The 17,438-nt window shown below is 48.5% G+C and overlaps 1 protein-coding gene and 1 pseudogene across 1 annotated transcript in view; one reads left to right on the top strand and one right to left on the bottom strand.

Moving 5' to 3' along the window:
- The window catches only part of MMRN2 (multimerin 2), a 61,539-nt gene that overhangs the window by 29,370 nt on the left and 14,731 nt on the right, over positions 1–17,438 (bottom strand). The gene's annotated exons all lie outside the window — the stretch shown is intronic.
- Positions 10,393–10,547, top strand: LOC149859718 (U2 spliceosomal RNA; annotated as a pseudogene).

Below are 17,438 nucleotides of genomic sequence, written 5' to 3'. Positions count from 1 at the left end.
CTTTATTGTCTACCCTGTCCTCATGTGAAATAATGGCAGGGCAGGAACCTTCTGTGGGGGTGCATGCCCACACAGAGCTTCCAGCAGCCCCCACTATGAGGGCAGATCCCAGCCAAGCCCCCAAGGGGATGAATGCCCTTATAGTGTCCACCCCAGAGGCACAGTCAGACCAACCTCCTTCAGGGCTGGAGAAGCATACAACCTCTGTTGCATGGGCAGGTGTGACTCCCCTAGCCAAGCCCCCTCTGGAGGGGCCCCCAAGTCCCCTCTCCCATTATCAGGGACCAAGGGCAAGGGCAAGGGCAAGGGTAAGGGCAGTGCGGAGGGCTCCTCTTCAGCCTCCTCCACAGCTGGGGGTGGGAAGGGAAAGGCCCTGCCCCCAAACCTAGGCCACCAGCACCTGAGGGGATCAGGTGCACTAGACCAGCCAGCACATGCACTCAGCCTGTCCCTGACCCTAGCTCTGGCTCCACCAATGTGGCCCCCCCAGGGTGGGAACCATAGCTATGCACAGGCAGCTGCAGGGAGACCCTAAGCCCTGGACCCTCCACCACTGGCCCTTCCAGCTTAGGCAGCAGGGCCCCCTTTCCAGGACTCACCCACAGGCATGAGGTGAAGTGCCAACTGCCCAAACAGGAGAACCTGCACTTCAAGACCTAGATGCAGGACCTGGCTTAGGTACTGGGAGCCCTCAAGATAGTGGCAGCCCCCCATCTTCATGGCAAGGGGGTCTTTTTCCTTGCCTCAGAGGCCACCACACAAAAGGTGGAGAGGGGGCTCATGGTAAAGGGCAAGTACATCCCCAATGAGCCTCTAAAAGAGCTGGGGACCAGGATGGTCCTTAGCTCTGCCCCTCCCTATATTCCCAATTGGGCCCTGCTCCCCCAGCTTCAAACCCTGGGGAGAGTTATCTCCCCAGTGGCCCTCTCGCTGGGGTGATGAGGCCCCCAGTCTCCGCCATGTGCACTGTTTCTGTTGCCAGGTTAGGATCCAGCTGGTGGTGGGAGCATGGCTGGAGGCTGAGGGATGCCTGGAAATTCCTTTTCATGGGGTCCTGGTGAGGATTTTCTATATACTGGGGGACCTGTGGTGCTTCTTTGGCTGTGTCCTGGGGCACTTGCATCATGAGTGCCCCATGGACCAGGTGGGGAGGGCATCTGCAGGTCCCACTGGCAAGAGGGGTGCCCCCATCATCAGCAACCCTCCCCCCTCGGGCCCCTCTGGCACCACAGCAACAACTATGATCCACCAGTGAACTCAAAGGACCCTTCCCCCCAACCAAGACTGGTGGAGTCCTGGGGAGAGCAGCAGCAACCAAGGGGAGAGAGGAAGCAGGGCTCCCCTATCCCTAGTCATGCCCCCATCATAGCTGCTCCAGCCCTCACCTTCTCCTATTGGAGCCTGCCCACCTGAGGACTACCCCACGGCTGACTGGGTGCAGGTCCCTTCTGGGTGCAAAGGCAAGAGAGGCCCTGGTGCAGCTGGAGCCCTCTGACATGGAGGACTCCTTCCCCCCTCCCAAGACCACCATACAGTGGGGAAGGAGCGGCCCAGCTTCTGGGGTCCTCCCCAGCTGCGTCTGACACCCCACCCCTGGGTAAGATCAAATGGGTGATCCCTGTGGAGGAGGTTTTGGGGCTGCTGGACAGTCCCAAACAGGAGCCCATGGAGGAAGCCCCTCATTCTGCTGACCAGGGCCTATCCCCTGAGACCACAACGGAGCCTCCTCCCTCTGTTGATCTGGGGGATGCAGAGGCCCTGGGACTCACCCCAGTGAGTCCTGAGGGAAGGGATCCCCTTTCCTGGGACCCTGAGGTAGATGCCGAGGCCACCCCAGTGCCTAATGGATGTGTTCCCTCCCACTCCCAGAAAAAAATTACCTCCAACCTGCCCCATAGTCCTGCGCTGCCCCTGCCTCCTTCACTCACCAGGATGTAGGGTGCTGAACGGCAATGATATGCTGGTACTCTGCCCCTTCCCCTGCCCCTCACTCTCAATCCACAGACTCCCCAGTGCGCCTCAATCCTGACCCATAGTCCATGTTTGCCCTAACTATCTCCCTCCTGGCAACAGCTCCGTCCTAGCACCCAGACATAAGTGTAGCTGCAGCTGTCTCACCAGCTGTTTTCTGGCTCCAAGCAGTGCCATCCCTTGCTGTTCTGCTCCCTGAGCCTGTGCCCAGGCCCCAGTGATCTCCATGTTATTCCTGGGAAACCCTCCTAAGCTCAGGGACTGGGCTGAGCAAGCCTCTTCCGTTCCAGGCCAGCCTCCCCCTGTACAGCCTGCTCTAGCAGGAACATAGAGGTTCTAAGCCTGGCTCTGGTGGCCTCTGCTACCCAGACCACTTCCCCACACCTGCCCCCCATTTCTCACTCACACACCCATGCTGCCACCCCCACCCCTCCCCCCAACCCATCACACACTCAAGTAGTTACTGGGAGTAGGAACCCCCCAGTCTGGGGTTGCATGTCCCAGCACCAATATGGGCATGGGGCAGGGCTGCAGTGTGACAGTTGCCCCTGCAGCTGCAGCTCCTGCCAGTGGGTCCCACCCTGTCTTGTCCAGTAGCTGGGCACACCAGGTGTGAGATTTTTGTGGGGGTATATGGGGTTGGGGCAGGAAAGGTGGGGGGGATGTGTGAGTGGATTGTGTGGGAGGGACTGTGTGTGTGGGTGTGGGGGGACTTCTAGGGAGGGGTGGGTCCCCTGCCCACCCCCTGGCATGGCATATAATCCCCCCCCATCACAGCAGGAGCAGCAGCTGCTATCAGGACACTCATGGGCAACTACTAGCAGAGCCCTCCAGCAGCACAGTGTGGCCCCAGCCATCTGAGATTCAGAGATAACTATGCCACATGGACCCACTCACTGGCACATGGCCAGACCAGGCTGCTCTTGCTGCCAGCCAGGCCAGGCCCTGACTCCATGTGCCCTGCACACTGTCAGACTGGGCTGGGTCCATGGAGGCAGGACCTGGCCTAGCCCACTGGCACACAGCTCTTGTGTGCGGTGCCAGAAGCCCAGGTGGCAGCAAGAGTGGCCTGGTCCTGGTGAAAGTTATGTGCCAGTGGGCTGAGCCAAGCCCACTCTATGTGGCACAGGCAGTGCTAGGTCTCAGGCAGCTGAGGCTGAGCCATGCCACCAGGGGGCTCTATCAGTAGCAGACCATGAGTGCACCGATGGCCGCTGCTGGGGGTGGGGGCTGTGCGCCATTCAGGGGGGCAGGTTGGTGGGGGGACCCACCCCTCCTGAGCAGTCCCCCCACCCACAATCCCTCCACCCACCCAAAGTCCCCCAACCCCCACATCCCTGCTTACCTGGGACAAAGCCTGGGTCTGATCCACCGCTGCAGCCTTGCCCCACTCCTACTTGCTCCAGCACATGGCAGCAGCATGCTGGAGTAGTAGGGACACACAGCAACCATAGAGATGCTTTAGAGCATCTCTTTGGAGGACCCAGACTCTGGTTGCTTTTTCTCAGCACCACTTTTTCTCAGGGTGTTTTTTTGTTTTCCTACCAGGATTTCCCAATCTCAAAATTAGAGTCTACGTTGCAAATATGCAGCCTGGGAAACATTTTTTCATTCCTAGCATGCCTCTTGTGGCATTTCAAACTGCTCTGAGATGCTGCAACAGGCATGTGCTAGCTCGTCTGGATGCAACCTTTGTGTTCTAAAAATCTCTATTTCCAGGGGATTGTAACTGAGCCATGGACACTTTTTCTTCAGAAATACATGGATGCAGGATCAAATGTTAAATATTTAATATTCTGGATTAATAAACCTGTAATCAGCAATGTTGTTACAACCAATGCATTCAACATCCTAGTTCTGATAGTGTGTTTATGTAAGATGGTTCAGCAATTAAACATGGGAAACAAGTAACTGCAGTGAATAGAATAGGGATTAAGTCATTGAGACTTGGACAAAGCAGAAAGAAAGTTAAGTGTGCCCCAAATGGCAAAAACTGGGCTTGCTGCCTAGCATGCTAGTTGTAATAATTTCCAAAGAAAGAATCTGTTGAGTCAGTAGTTATGTTTTACAGATAAAACCTCTAGAGATGGGCTAGTACCTCTTCTTTCATTCATTAAAATTTCTAGCAGAGTTCACTGCTTCACATGCCCAATGATGATTTTCATCAGAACAATGTGAAGATACTACACCCTGTGCAAGTATACATTCACTTGAACTGTGTTCTCTAAAGCCATGCCTACATAGGGACACTTAGGAAAGTTAAGGCAAATCACATAAACACTGGAAGTCATTGTGTATAAACTGTAATCAATTGGCCCCTCTCTGCAAGTAGGTAAGGTAAGGGGAGTTAACCCCTCTTAACTTCTGCACAGTACCTTCATGCCTTTAGCTGATTTGCCTTAATCTTAAACTGGTGAGCCCCAAGTGTTCACTAGATAAGCTGTAAAGTTCAGGTAACAAGGGAGGCTACCATCTAAATTAATATTGACGACTGAGGGCATTAATCTTCACCTCTCGAACTAAGATCTGGGCTACACAAAGTTTTACTGGTACTACTATGTTGGCACGGGTATGAAAAGCTCACACCCTAGCAATGCCAGTATGCTGGTAAAACCCCCAAACTGGTGACAGTTGGGCTAATGGTTTTTCATTCAGGGAGGTGATGCCAACATAAAAAACCATTCCTGCCTGCAGATGCTATGCTTTCACTTGAGGCTCTGCCAACATAGCTTTAGTTGAGCTCCATAACAGATGAGCTCCAAGATGCAGCTGTGAGAACAAAGTATGGAGCATTGCCCAAGTAGGTTCATCTGGCCTTATGTTCTGCCAAGTCCAGCTGCCCTACTTGGGCATAGCCCCATACCTTGCATCTAAAACGGTAACAGCTCTAAACAAATCTTTACATTTGGTGAGGCATCACCAATAACAATTCCACTGAAACTAAAACTCCCACTATTTAATCACAACATCTTCTTTCAAAGATTTCATAGATTTCATAGACATTAGAGCTGGAAGGGACCTCGGAAGATCATTGAGTCCAGCCCACCGCCCAAAGGGCAGGAAGTCAGCTGGGGTCATAGGATCCCAGCAAGATAAGCATCCAATTTGCTCTTGAAGGTGTTCAATGTAGGCAGGCCTCCAATGGCAGGCTGTTCCAGACCTTGGGGGCTCAGACACTAAAGAAATTCTTCCTTATGTGCAGCCTGAAACAGTTTTGCAGTAGTTTATAACCATTCAACTTCATCATCCCTTGGGGTGCTCTGGTGAACAAATGTTCCCCCAGGTACTGGTGGTTACCCCGATAAACGTATAGGTGGCCATCACATCACCCCTAAGCCTGCGTTTTTCCAGGCTAAAGAGCCCCATGGCTCTCAGCCTGTCATCGTAAGGTCTGTTTTCCTGACCTCTGATCACGCGCGTGGCTCTCCTCTGGACTCTCTCAAGCTTCTCCACATCCTTTTTGAATTGTGGAACCCAAAACTGGACGCAGTACTCCAGCTGCAGCCTCACCAAGGCCGAGTACAAGGGGAAAATGATGTCCTGGAATTTGCTTGAGAAGCATCTATGGATGCAAGCCAGCGTTTTGGTCACTCTACTAGCTGCAGCATCACATTGCAGACTCATGTTCATCTTGTGGTCAATGATGACCCCCAAGTCTCTTTCTTCTGTAGTGCTAGCCAGCCTAGCACTGCTGAGCCTATAAGGATGCTGCAGGTTTTGTCTCCCAGGGTGGAGAACCTTGCATTTTTCAGCATTAAACACCATCAGGTTCTCATCCTCCCATTTGCTGAGCCTGGCCAGGTCAGCCTGGATCGCCCTCCTGTCTTCAGGTGTGGATGCTTTGCTCCAAAGTTTGGTGTCTTCGGTGAACTTGGCCAGTCTGCTTCTGACTCCAATGTCCACATCATTAATGAAGATGTTGAACAATATGGGACCAAGGACAGAGCCTTGGGGGACCCCACTGGTCACAGGGCACCATGATGATTGACTTCCGTCAATTACCACCCTCTGGGTCTGACCATGGAGCCAGTTCCTCAGCCAGTGGATTATGGTGGACCCAATGCCACAATTGGCCAGTTTCGCCAAGTGGTGATCATGGGATACCAGATTGAAGGCTTTTTTGAAGTCAAGATATATGACATCAATCTCTTCCCTTGTCCAGATGATAGGTCATCTGGTCATAGAAGGTAATGAGACTGGTCAAGCAAGACCTATGCGTAACAAACCCGTGCTAGCTATCCCTCAGGATGTTGACATCTGCCAGTCCATTAAAGATGACCTCTTTAATAAACTTTTCTAAGACCTTCCCTGGGATAGAAGTCAGGCTGATGGTGGTTATAAAATAAGGTACAGACAGCTTTGCAGTCTTTGTAATCCAAGTAGACAAGTATCCACAACACAAAGAACCTCTACCATTGACATGAGTTATTTGACACTCCCAGGTAAAGGAACGAGTCAATCAAGGAGACAATGATCTGCTTCCTTTAGATTAGAGCAATATCTTCTAGTGATAGCAGTGCTAGGATGCTGCTTGTAACTTCAGAAATATCCAATACTAACCACTGTCAGAGATGATCATGGATTGGACGGACAGTCTTCTCTCAGATGACTGTTCCTGTGACTTTTTGGAGTAAAGCTGGCAGACCAACACTCACAGGGAGAAGGTGCATTAAGTAAAAGGATACCATTTTCACATGATGACTTGTTGCCTGTATCTATATTTTAATCCAGTCTTGGTACCTGCTGGGATTTTGTACGTACCATATTTCCTCAAATAAAAGATGGACCCTTCCAATAACTAGATCCTATATATGTAAAATTTATAAATTTGATATTCTTTTCCAGGTATAAAATCTAATCACTGGCAGTTTGCCTTGAATTTGTCCCAAATGGCAAGGACACTGCTCTTGAATTTATTTGCAGAGAAAAAAATCTGGGGTGTCATGTAACGTCTTTGCCCCATGCCTTACTGTCAGACCCTGATCTTCCAGAGCACGCAAAAGTGAAAAGCATATTTGAAAACAACGACCTTGAAATTAAACATGGCTGTAGCAAGTACATATGGTACCTATATGCTTAGCTCATCCAGAATTGATGCACGTTACCTTTTTTTTTTAAACTGCTGCAAGCTCCAGCACAGGTACTCCATTAATACACCTTTGAGCAGCACTTTGACACCCACTTAAATATAGTACAAACTCCTTTTTTTTTTCCAATACACACACATACACACCCCTGTGCCTTTATTGTTCTGTCTCATGACTGACACAGTTCACTTGACAGATGGTAACATACATCTACAGTTAGCCATTATCGTCCCCATGACAATAACCACAACTGCACACCCATGCACCTGCATTCCTGTCACCATCTCTTTTAACCACAATCAGGCAAAATCGCCTCTGTGCCCTCTACCCTCCTCTCCACCCCTGACCCTCCATCTCTCCCACAGCCCCTCTGTTTCTCTCCTTAGTCCATGTTATCCTTTTTGTCCTCTTTGCTCACTCCCTCTTCATCACTATCCTCTTCCCTTTCATCACCATCATCAGTGTCCTCTCTAGGGATCCCGTTCTTGAACATCCTGTGCCATTCTTTCCTCTTCCATGTGTCTTCTGCCATTTTCTCCCATTGTCTCCTTATGACTCTATAGTACAGCTGTAGCTCACTCTAATCCCATTCTGATGCAGTCCTCAACTGGGAGGTTCATTTGACTTTACATGAACAAGTTTCTGGTCTTCCACGGGGCATTTCTGAAGCAGAACATGAACTGGTCAAAGTGGGATGTTAGGGTCCCCTTCTGCTTGGTCAGGTGTCCAAATAGCACCACAATTCTGGTCAGGGTCTTGACTCCTGCCACCAACTGGAGGAGTTCATTTACTCTCCTCCACATTTTTCTGGCATATGGGCAGCTCCAGAGGCGGTGATTGATTGTTTGCACCTGACATCAGCAGGTTTGCCTGATGCAGACCAGTGAGCCTCTCTGCCCTTCTCTCTGTCTCTGTGCCTGCACGAGGAGTGCCCAGAGGGCTACCTGTCAAATCAAGTCCCTGTGCTCCTTTTACAGGTCCTTTTGCAAGATTAATTCTCACACAGTCTGGCAGCTGCCACCAGGTAGTACATCCATGGGTGAAAGTCTGTCCTGCTGTGTCTTACAGTGATTTGTCATGGTCATTGGGGTCTCATTGTATAACTCATATCTGTTCTGGAAGTGGTGCAGAACTTTGTAGAACCACAGGAAATCCATGGTCCACAGGCACATGTTGGGCAGCAGGTACACCTGCCAGTATTGCAGTAGGTGTCTTGCAAAGTACTTCATGAGGTAGATTGTTTGGAGTGTGCTACAGCTACCAGTTTGCAGATCTGGCTCACGTACTTGGTCCAGAGGAACAGCAGGATGCCTGGCATCCCTTGGCCCCTGATCCATTTTGTCTTGTACAGCATGGTCCTTGTAACCTTCTCCCATTTGAAGCACCAGAAGAAAATGGACATGGCTCTTTGGAATTCTACAGATGATTTGCTCTTGAGGTAGGGGAGGCAGAGGAGGGAAGACCAGTGTTACCGAAGCACCAATAGGAACACTGCCCTCATGAGTGTCTCACACTGCCCCCGCTGACAGGCAGTATGTGTTCCACAGTCCCAATCTCCATCACTCAATCACCAGTACCCTCCTGCTCATGTTGGTGTATTGCATCCTTATTCAGGCAACAAACGTCAGGAGGACCCCTATTTTCTTCAGTGTCTTGAAAAGGAACAAGTGGGATAGTTGGTCATAAGTCTTCTCCATGTTGAGGTTCAACACAGTGGTGTTCCACCCTCAGTCCCCTTGGTACCACAGCACATCCCACATCTGCAGCAGGGCTCCATGGATTTACCATATAGTTCATTGGGCTGGGCCCCCAACAGAGTCAATAATGACCCCACAGTGTATACTCCAGATAGACCGCACAAAGGATCCATTACTACACCATTTATGGCTGGAAGAGGGTGTTCTTGTCATGAGTCCTGGGATCTTCCAAAAATATATATGAAGATAAAACATAGCGCAAGCTGGTCCATCTTCACCTCATGTAGGGCAGGGCCACACTAATCATATGCAACAGGCTGAGAGAGGGGGCAACAGAGGGATTCTGGGTGAACTGTTTGGGGCCCAATTTGACGATGTTTGCCAGACCAAAACAGGACTCATTGGAAATGGGAAAGAAAGGCACAGCTCAGCTGTGGGAATGAAAAGCAAGTCAAAAGGTATGCAATGTCATGGTTCACCATGACTTGAAAGAGTTGGCAGTGAGAGGAACTGTCCTCAGTAGGCACTACCATTATTATTCAGAAGAGCTGCCCTAACTTATCATTGTGGTGGGTTTCCACCAGCGTGTTTTATAGTCATGGTCAGTGCTGGATGTATTTAATCAGTTTCAGAGTTTGTTTCCATTACTGAGCACATACTGTTTTTAGCAGCAGTTCAAAATTAGGGAATATATTTAATGAGGTTTCCTTGTATTCCAATATAAGATGAAGGTCTACCTGTGCCCCCCAAGTTGATGGGGAGTGGGAATTCTTATACTTGAGTAAATACAGTATTTATAGCCATATTGTAGACCTTATCTTTAAAACTTTATTACGTAAGCAAGTTCAAGATAGGTTCTCCACAGTTTATCTCAAGTCCAGGAAAATTTTAACATTCACCTCACATGCAGCTATGTGCAGTAACAGAAAATCTGCTTTCCCATAAGAAGCCAACTGTTTACACAAAACAAAAAATAAAGCTCCAAACAATGCAGCAAACGTCATCTAGGACATTGGTAAATGCCTGGAGACTTTTAACAGAACTTAAATTAAAAGGGAGCATTGTTAGTTTAGGGGAGAGGACTGTGCCTGATAAAGAACAGCTGAACTTCACAGAGTATATTTTTAAGTGGGAACACAGGAACTACAGCTCCAATAATCAGCATATATGGAAAAAGTTTGCTAGAGAAATTGAGCTGCAGAAACAATGGGGATCTTAGTCGAGCACAAAAGCAGAGGCTGATGTCACCAGCCAGGAGACCAGCATTGCAATCAGTGAGAAAGTACGAAGTGAGGACACAGCTGGGAATGTCAATTGGAAGAGCAAAGGAGTTAGACTGTTGGGGCATGTCTTCATGAGCATACATGCAGGGTCACATGTTCCCTGCAAGACAAATAGCAGTGGCACATATTTGTTCTCCCACCGCTATTTATCTCTGGCATGCCCCTGCACACATACTCCAGTGCACAGCAAATTGCCCTGAGTGGAGTAGGGGAGGCTGGGGCCAACACGTGTGACAGAGACAGGTTCTCTGTCTGCCAATGCACATTGCTGTGTGCACTGCATCACTTTTTTACTTACCTGGCAGGGGAGACACCATGATCTACCTGGCAGGGGAAGCAGCGTGACCACGTAGGCGAGCTCCCCAGGGTAATTGTCTCTGATATGTCCTCCATAGGAGGTCTATATTGAGCAGATTCTTTTTGGTATTGGGTGGTGGAACCGGAGCGTGCTCCATCCACTCCATGCATTGACCTGGTATTGCAGTGCTTCCAGGACCGGTGCAAAAAAACAGAAAAAAAAAAAATCACTTTTTTTAGCAGCAGTTTTTTTACACCAGGATCCCCTGTGCCAAAAAACCCCACCATGCTGCTAGTTAGCAGCACAGCAAATGCATGCATGTGTGCACTTGTGGGAATGCCCTTGGAATGCAGCACTTGGGCTTGTTGGGCTTTGTGAAGTATTCAATTCTTGGCCTTTTTTTAAGGCTAAGATCAAGCGTAGTTCCTGTTATGACAGCCTTTCAGAGAAATCATATTGCTTCTGAGACTCTGTTGCCACTGATGCCAGACAAAAGAGTTTGTTTCTTGAAAAGGAGATATGCAAGTGCAGGAATTGGAGGAAGCCTGTAGTGTCCTCTGCAGAGCTGAGCAAAGGGTTAGATGAGCAGTTCCCAATCTTAGGGGTTTCATTTGCGGTGGCAGTGATTAAAAATAGGGTCATGCACACCTAGGGATGGAGGCATGGGGGGGCACGTGCCCCCCAAATATGTGTGTGGGATGGGGTCGGTGTCCTCCCCCTGGGACCTCTGCAGCAGAGTGGGGAGGGGAGGCTCAGTGTCTCTGCCAGGAGCCCCATGCTGGCTACACTGCCATGATGAGCTACTCCCTGCCCACCCAGCAGCAGGGCACAACTCTATGCTTCTGCCACTGCTGCTGGGCAGGCAGGAGGTGCCTCACTATGGCTTTATGGCTGATGTGGGGATCCTGGCACTGGCACCATGCTGGGCTGTGGAGGCACTCAGGGGAGGGCAACAAAGCAGGAAGCCCCAAGACCCCAGCAGGCAGCCTGCATCCTTCCCCCCGCCACCAGCCCATGTACTCCACTCTGGCTGTGCTGTCTGGCCTGGAGGGGAGGGGCGGAGGGTGGTAGAAAAAGGTGGTCTCTGCTCCAGTCACAGCAGCCACTGACACCTCCCGCGGGCAGCAACTGGGACTCGGGTGCTGGTGGGAGAGGGCAGGGGGCTGCAGGCTGTGGGCTCTAGCACTGGTCCCATAACCCTGGCAGCTGGGGGCCCCCATTAGAAGAGCTAGGAAGTGTGCAAGGGACTGTGGGTTGTGAGTGAGGAGCACTGGCAGGGTCACGGGAGGCTGTAGGTAGGGAGTGAGGGGCACCTGGGAGGTGAGGGGGCTGCAGGTTAGGAGTGAGGAGCCATGCTGAAGAAATAAGGTCATGCTGAAGAAAAGTTTAGGAAGCACTGGGTTAAATTCTACTGATAGTTTTGCTGTGTTTTGAACTATGTGCCCAAGTATTTTGATGGAACAACTGCAGCTATAAGTTTTTTTGCAGGCACCTTTGAGAAACATGTGTGGCTACCATTTATAGACTTAAACATCCTAGAAGCATCTGCTTTTCACTGACTACATCATAGATCAAATTTTGAAGTCTTTATCTAGTCATTAGTCTCTGAAGGCCAGATCTTCAGCTGGTGTCTATCAATTAAAGTCAGGAGAGAAGTGCTGCTAGCTGAGTTTCTGCTTCTGGAAATTCTGCCCACTTAAGACTTCATAAAAGCAAATCAGGAATCAAGGGTAGATCTGGGAGGTGGGGAGGGAGGGCATGGAAATACAGTCACATCCCCCCACTTTGATTCCTGCTCCATCCAACTCCCCGGGACAGGCAGCAACATTTCTGTTCAGGCAGTGCCAAAGGAGTCAATTGACCTCATGGTTCATTATAATGTACCTAATTCCTGCTACTCTCTCTTTACTCCACTGGTGTTAATGACTTTCTTTCCTTTTTAATAGCTGTGAAATTCCATTAACCAAGTTATCCTTTCATCTACAATTTTGCTGGTTGTTAGCAATTTCTGGTAATCCTTCTCTTCTATTTCAGAATGCTTTTAGTTCTAGCTGCAGACTACTTTTAGTTCTAGCTAAAAACCTTAACTCAAGTGTGGTAACATGAATGTAAGTGAACATTAACTCAGGTGTAGAAATGATGGACAGTGAAGTACGGGACACACTGTCAAGACACTCAGGAAGGCTAGATTTTGTTTTACAAATCTGAATAAGGGATATCCCTTCTAGCCTTACTTCCCTATAATCTATGAATATTTAACTACAATGATTATAGGACTCAAAGTAATATTTTGGACTATTTTTGCAGAGTTTGTTTGTTTTTTAATTAATATATAAACTAGAAAATGAGTGCACCTGACAATAAATTTATATTTGTTTTTGCTTTGATCCTAAAATGAATAATAGCATTGAGTCTAGTATTTTAATAAATCTTCTCGTTTTTCTTTAACTGAAGAAAAACATGTAGGGCATCTACAGGTGCCAGTGTAGTGCAACCACCTTAACAGGCCTCTCTATCCATTAACACCCCTTATCTCCTCAGTTTTCCCCCACCTTTGTATTCTCACCTGCCATACCTTGATGTAATAAATTGATAGGGAGGCTGCCCTAAGGGCAAAAAGAGCTTTGAGTAGTGGACCTGTGTCTGGACTGCAGTTCCCCTGGCCTCAAATCACTTTTACTCTGGCTGCACCCTCTAGCTAGGAGCCCATGGTCCAGGGCCATAAGCTTCTGGCTCAGCTTTGGTCACATCCTCATGACCTTGGGTTCTAGGCCCTGCACAACCCTTACACAAGCCTTGGGGCCACAAGTCCTGCTTTCACAGGCTCCGACCCTCAGTTTTTAGCAGCCTTTGCCCCTGAGAGGCTTTGTACTTATCCCCAGTCTCTACCTTCTGTCCTCTTAACATCGAGTCTGTTTCAGGGTATCCCCAGGCACCCCTTTCAGTAGCCTTCACACATTCCCCTTACAGCCATAACTCAGTCTATTGGATTAAATTAAAACCACAAACACAGGCACCTGCCTTGGCTCAAACAAAATGCCACTTCTGGGCCAGCCTTACCCTGCAGCAATGCTTGCAACAACAAGTACTTGTCTCACTCCTAATAAAGGTTTCTTTCACCCTGGCTGTCCTGAATCTGTCCTTGGTTTGGCCCCTTGGCTTTCCTCTCCAGAACTCTGTACGCTGTAGCTCCTACAGCCAGACTCCCTCTCTGGCCTGACTTATAAAGTGTCTTCTAGGTCATCTGGCCCTCCACTTCCACCATTGGGCCCTCAGGTACTGCCTGCATCTGGACTTAGTGGCCATCTCGTTTCAGGCTTCTGTCTGTTATTAGGCTTCGGCAACACAAAAAAGCGTAAGTAGAAAAGAAAAAGGAAACCAGCAAAAGAAAAAGGGTGAACTGAGAGAGGAAAAGAGGGCTAGGCATCCCTAGATCTTTTTCCTCTTCCAGAAACAGGGTAGGGGCCCTCTTACACCTGTGTTACATGAGATGTTGCACCTGCACTCCCATTTTCAGTCTGCCTATCATGTGGATTCATCTAAATGCATGACATAAATTTGGGACAGCTCTTTAAAGATGTTTAGGTACCATTCTTCAATTGATCACTGGGAGATGGGCCCCCAAATACCTTTAATAATCTGACCTTTACTGCTGCAGTCAAAACTGAAAGCCCAGAATGCGTTTCTGTCTGCTGAGTCCTGTCCTGTGCGCCCTGCAAGCCAAAATTGATTGAGGCTCTTTCCACTCTGTGCCTCCTTACCTTTCCCAAGCAAACAATGCAACTTGGGTCCAGCTGCCAGCACTAGCTGGCATTGTTTTTAAGTGCAATACTTTGGATCCGTTCCATGGGAAGTCTGCCAGGTTCAGCCAGGGGTCTGTATTCAATGTGGAAATCTTTTAAAATGGGATTCTTTTGCTCTAGTGTTTTTATTCTTTCCCAAGAAAACAATCCACACCCTGTGAATCATCATGTTTGCTGATTTGTTTTCCTCTCACAGACACTGCTCTGAAGCAACAAATCCAGTATGAATTAATTGCAAACTGCATGTGTTTAATCTATCGGGGGTGGATGGATTTGATACATGTATTTTTATTTTGTGTATACACCAATTTACACACAACTGTGGAAAGAGATTTCTTTCAAAACAATCTATGAATAGTAGATATGACCTTAAAACCCAAAAAACTAGGTTTCACATGGTTCCCAAATTAATTCAAATTAGATTAGCTTGCAGAGGCCCTACCTGAGCTGTCACATCAGTATAGCATAGCCAAAGCCTAGTTCATTCCATTCATGACCTCCCTCAGCTTTCTCCAACACACTCCCTGAGAGCTGGAGCTCCCTTGGAGCTTAGAGCTCCCTAGATGGGGCCTAGAACAGAGTTTCCTAACCTTTACCAGCACAAGGCACACTTATATTAATAAAAATTTTCTGCATCACACCTGTTAAGGCATTCCCCATCCCCATACTTATGTGCTCACTGTAGCTCATTGCTGCAGCAAAATTCCATGGCACAGCTGTTAGGAGGCTCATGGACTGTGCATCCCCCACAGCCAGCACATGCACAGTAGATGACTTTCCCTCTGCTCAGCTTGTTCTCTCTCTCCCCAACAGCCAACACATGTGTCAGTCTTCTGTGAATATACCTCATCAACATGGCTTATTCATTAGCACTAGGAGGGTAGGGAACTTTCTTCTCATTCCAAAATTCTTGCGGCACACCAGGGAGCTCTTCATGGCACCCTGGTGCGCCGTGGCACACCAGTTGAAAAGGACCAGCCTAAACTACTGGGATGGGACCTCATTTGGCTGAAGGTATGTTACAGGGGTCATGTGATCACCCTTTAAGCTACTCATATGGTATCATAACAGAGAACTGGAGGCAGTGATTCACTATGCTTGTGGCTTACTTTGGTCAGTTATTAACATTGAAGTTGGGTAAATAAGGGAAAAAATACTTGCAAGTAGTTTGACAGGTTCTAAACAGAATTCCCCTTTGGGATAGACTATATGTACAGTCCTTTCTGTTCACTTCCCCTGAATAATCATTCATGGAATGTCAACCTTTACTTGTATATTACTAGTAGAATCTGAACAGTGTAAAAATGTCACATTTTGTTTTTACTATTAGAGCTGTGCAAAACAGCACCATTTCATTTGGACTTCTGTCTCACCATTTCGACAGGACAGTATTTTGTTTCATTTCAAGGCACTGTTCCATTTCATTTAATTGAAACTGTTTTTCTGTTTCAACGCTGTTTTAACATTTTGCCCATAGGCTATAGTGGGGAAACACAAAACTGCCTATTACTTTGTCATTTTTTGGCAGATTTAGATGAAAACTGCAGAGATGGTAGCCTCTTCTGAGGGCACAAAACCTTCCACGTTTCAAGGAGATTGGTGTAGGGGTTTCTGAGAAACTGCACCTCACACTGCTGACAAGCAGTGGTGTGACTGTGTGTGTTAAGGCACGCCCTCACTGGCACTGGGCCCTCTACATGACGTGGTAGTGTGCCCCAGTGAGGCTTCCTGCTCCCCTACAGCCTCAGCCCAGTCCAGTGCTTTAAATGACAACAGGTAATTAGTAAGCAGCACAGTACCACCAGCAGCATCTCAGGCAGCCACACTGTCACAGTCAATATCAGAAAAGTGCTTCCCCCTCTTCTCCTTCCCTCTCCTTATTTTCTGTTTTCCTTCAGGCAAACCCAGCTTCAGTTTTGAAACTCGAAAAGTTTCAAAACTTTTTAAATGTTTCAACTGCCCTTGTTTCATTTCGAAGCTGTTTCAAAGCCTCTTGTTTCATTTAGATTTTGCTGTGTTGAGCTCGAAACAAGTCAAAACAGCATTGAAATGAAACAGCTGGCAAAATTTCGCACAGCCCTACTAACTAGCCATATCTTTTTAAAGCAAAAGATTTAAAAAGATCATCAGATTTCAGCAAAGTGTCCATTTTTCAAGTTATGACTGAATTAAAATATAACTACATTTGCAAGTAGTTTAACGTCCTATTTGCAAATATATGCCCATCTCTGTTCAATACCTTGCTTCAGTAACAGTGTCTATGCTCACAGAATCCCTTCCCCCCTCAGGCTCCCCTAGCACTCCAGCCGCATCATCCAGCCCCCCTGTTAGCTCAGGGGACCCCACTCCCAAACCAAGTTTGGCAGGGTCCCAGGGAGGGGAGCAGCAGCCAAGGGAAGAGAGGGAGCGGTGGATCCCTGTAGCTGCCTCACCCCTCCAGCCCTCACCTTCTCCTGCTGGAGCCTGTCTACCTGAGGACCACCCCATAGCTGACTGGGTGCAGGCCCCCTCCAGGTGCAAAGCCAAGAGGAAAGCCCAGGTGCAGCTGGAGCCCTCTGAAATGGAGGACCCCTCCTCCCCTCCCAAGACCACCACATGGGGGGAAGCACCAGCCTAGCTTCCCGGGGCCTCCCTGGCTGTGCCTGACACCCCACCCTGGGAAAGATCAAATGAGTTTCTGACCATTAATCCTTGTTTTTCTTTGGAGCACTCTGGTGAACAGACGTTCTCCCAGATCCTGATGTACACCCCTTATATACTTATAAGCAGCCACAGGTCCCCCCTGAGCCTGCACTTTTCCAGGCTGAAGAGTCCCATGGCTCTCAGCCTTTCTTCATAAAGCCTGTTCTCTTGCCCTCTGATCACGCACATGGCTCTCCTCTGGACTCTCTCAAGCTTGCCAACATCCTTCTTGAATTGTGGAGCCCAGAACTGGATGCAGTACTCCAGCTGCAGCCTCACCAAGGCCAAGTACAGGGGGAGGATGACATCCTGAGATTTACTTGAGAAGCATCTATGGATAAAAGCCAGAGTTTTGCTTGCTTTGCCAGCTGCAACATTGCATTGGTGGCACATGTTCATCTTGTGGGCATGCTAGAAGAGAGGGATAGGCTACAACTAGAACTGGACAGGTTACAGTGGTGGGCAGATGAGAATGGGATGGGTTTCAGTACTGACAAGTGCAAGGTACTGCACCTGGGGAGAAAGAACAACCAGCATACCTACAGGCTGGGGAACTCACTTGTTGTCAGCACAGAGGCAAAAAGGATCTTGGAGTCACTATTGATTCCAAGATGAAC

The sequence above is a fragment of the Crocodylus siamensis genome, chromosome 7, assembly GCF_052110815.1.
Source record: "Crocodylus siamensis isolate JL-2025a chromosome 7, ASM5211081v1, whole genome shotgun sequence".
Classification (NCBI taxonomy): Eukaryota; Metazoa; Chordata; order Crocodylia; family Crocodylidae; genus Crocodylus; species Crocodylus siamensis.
This window is presented reverse-complemented; position numbering and strand designations above follow the sequence as displayed.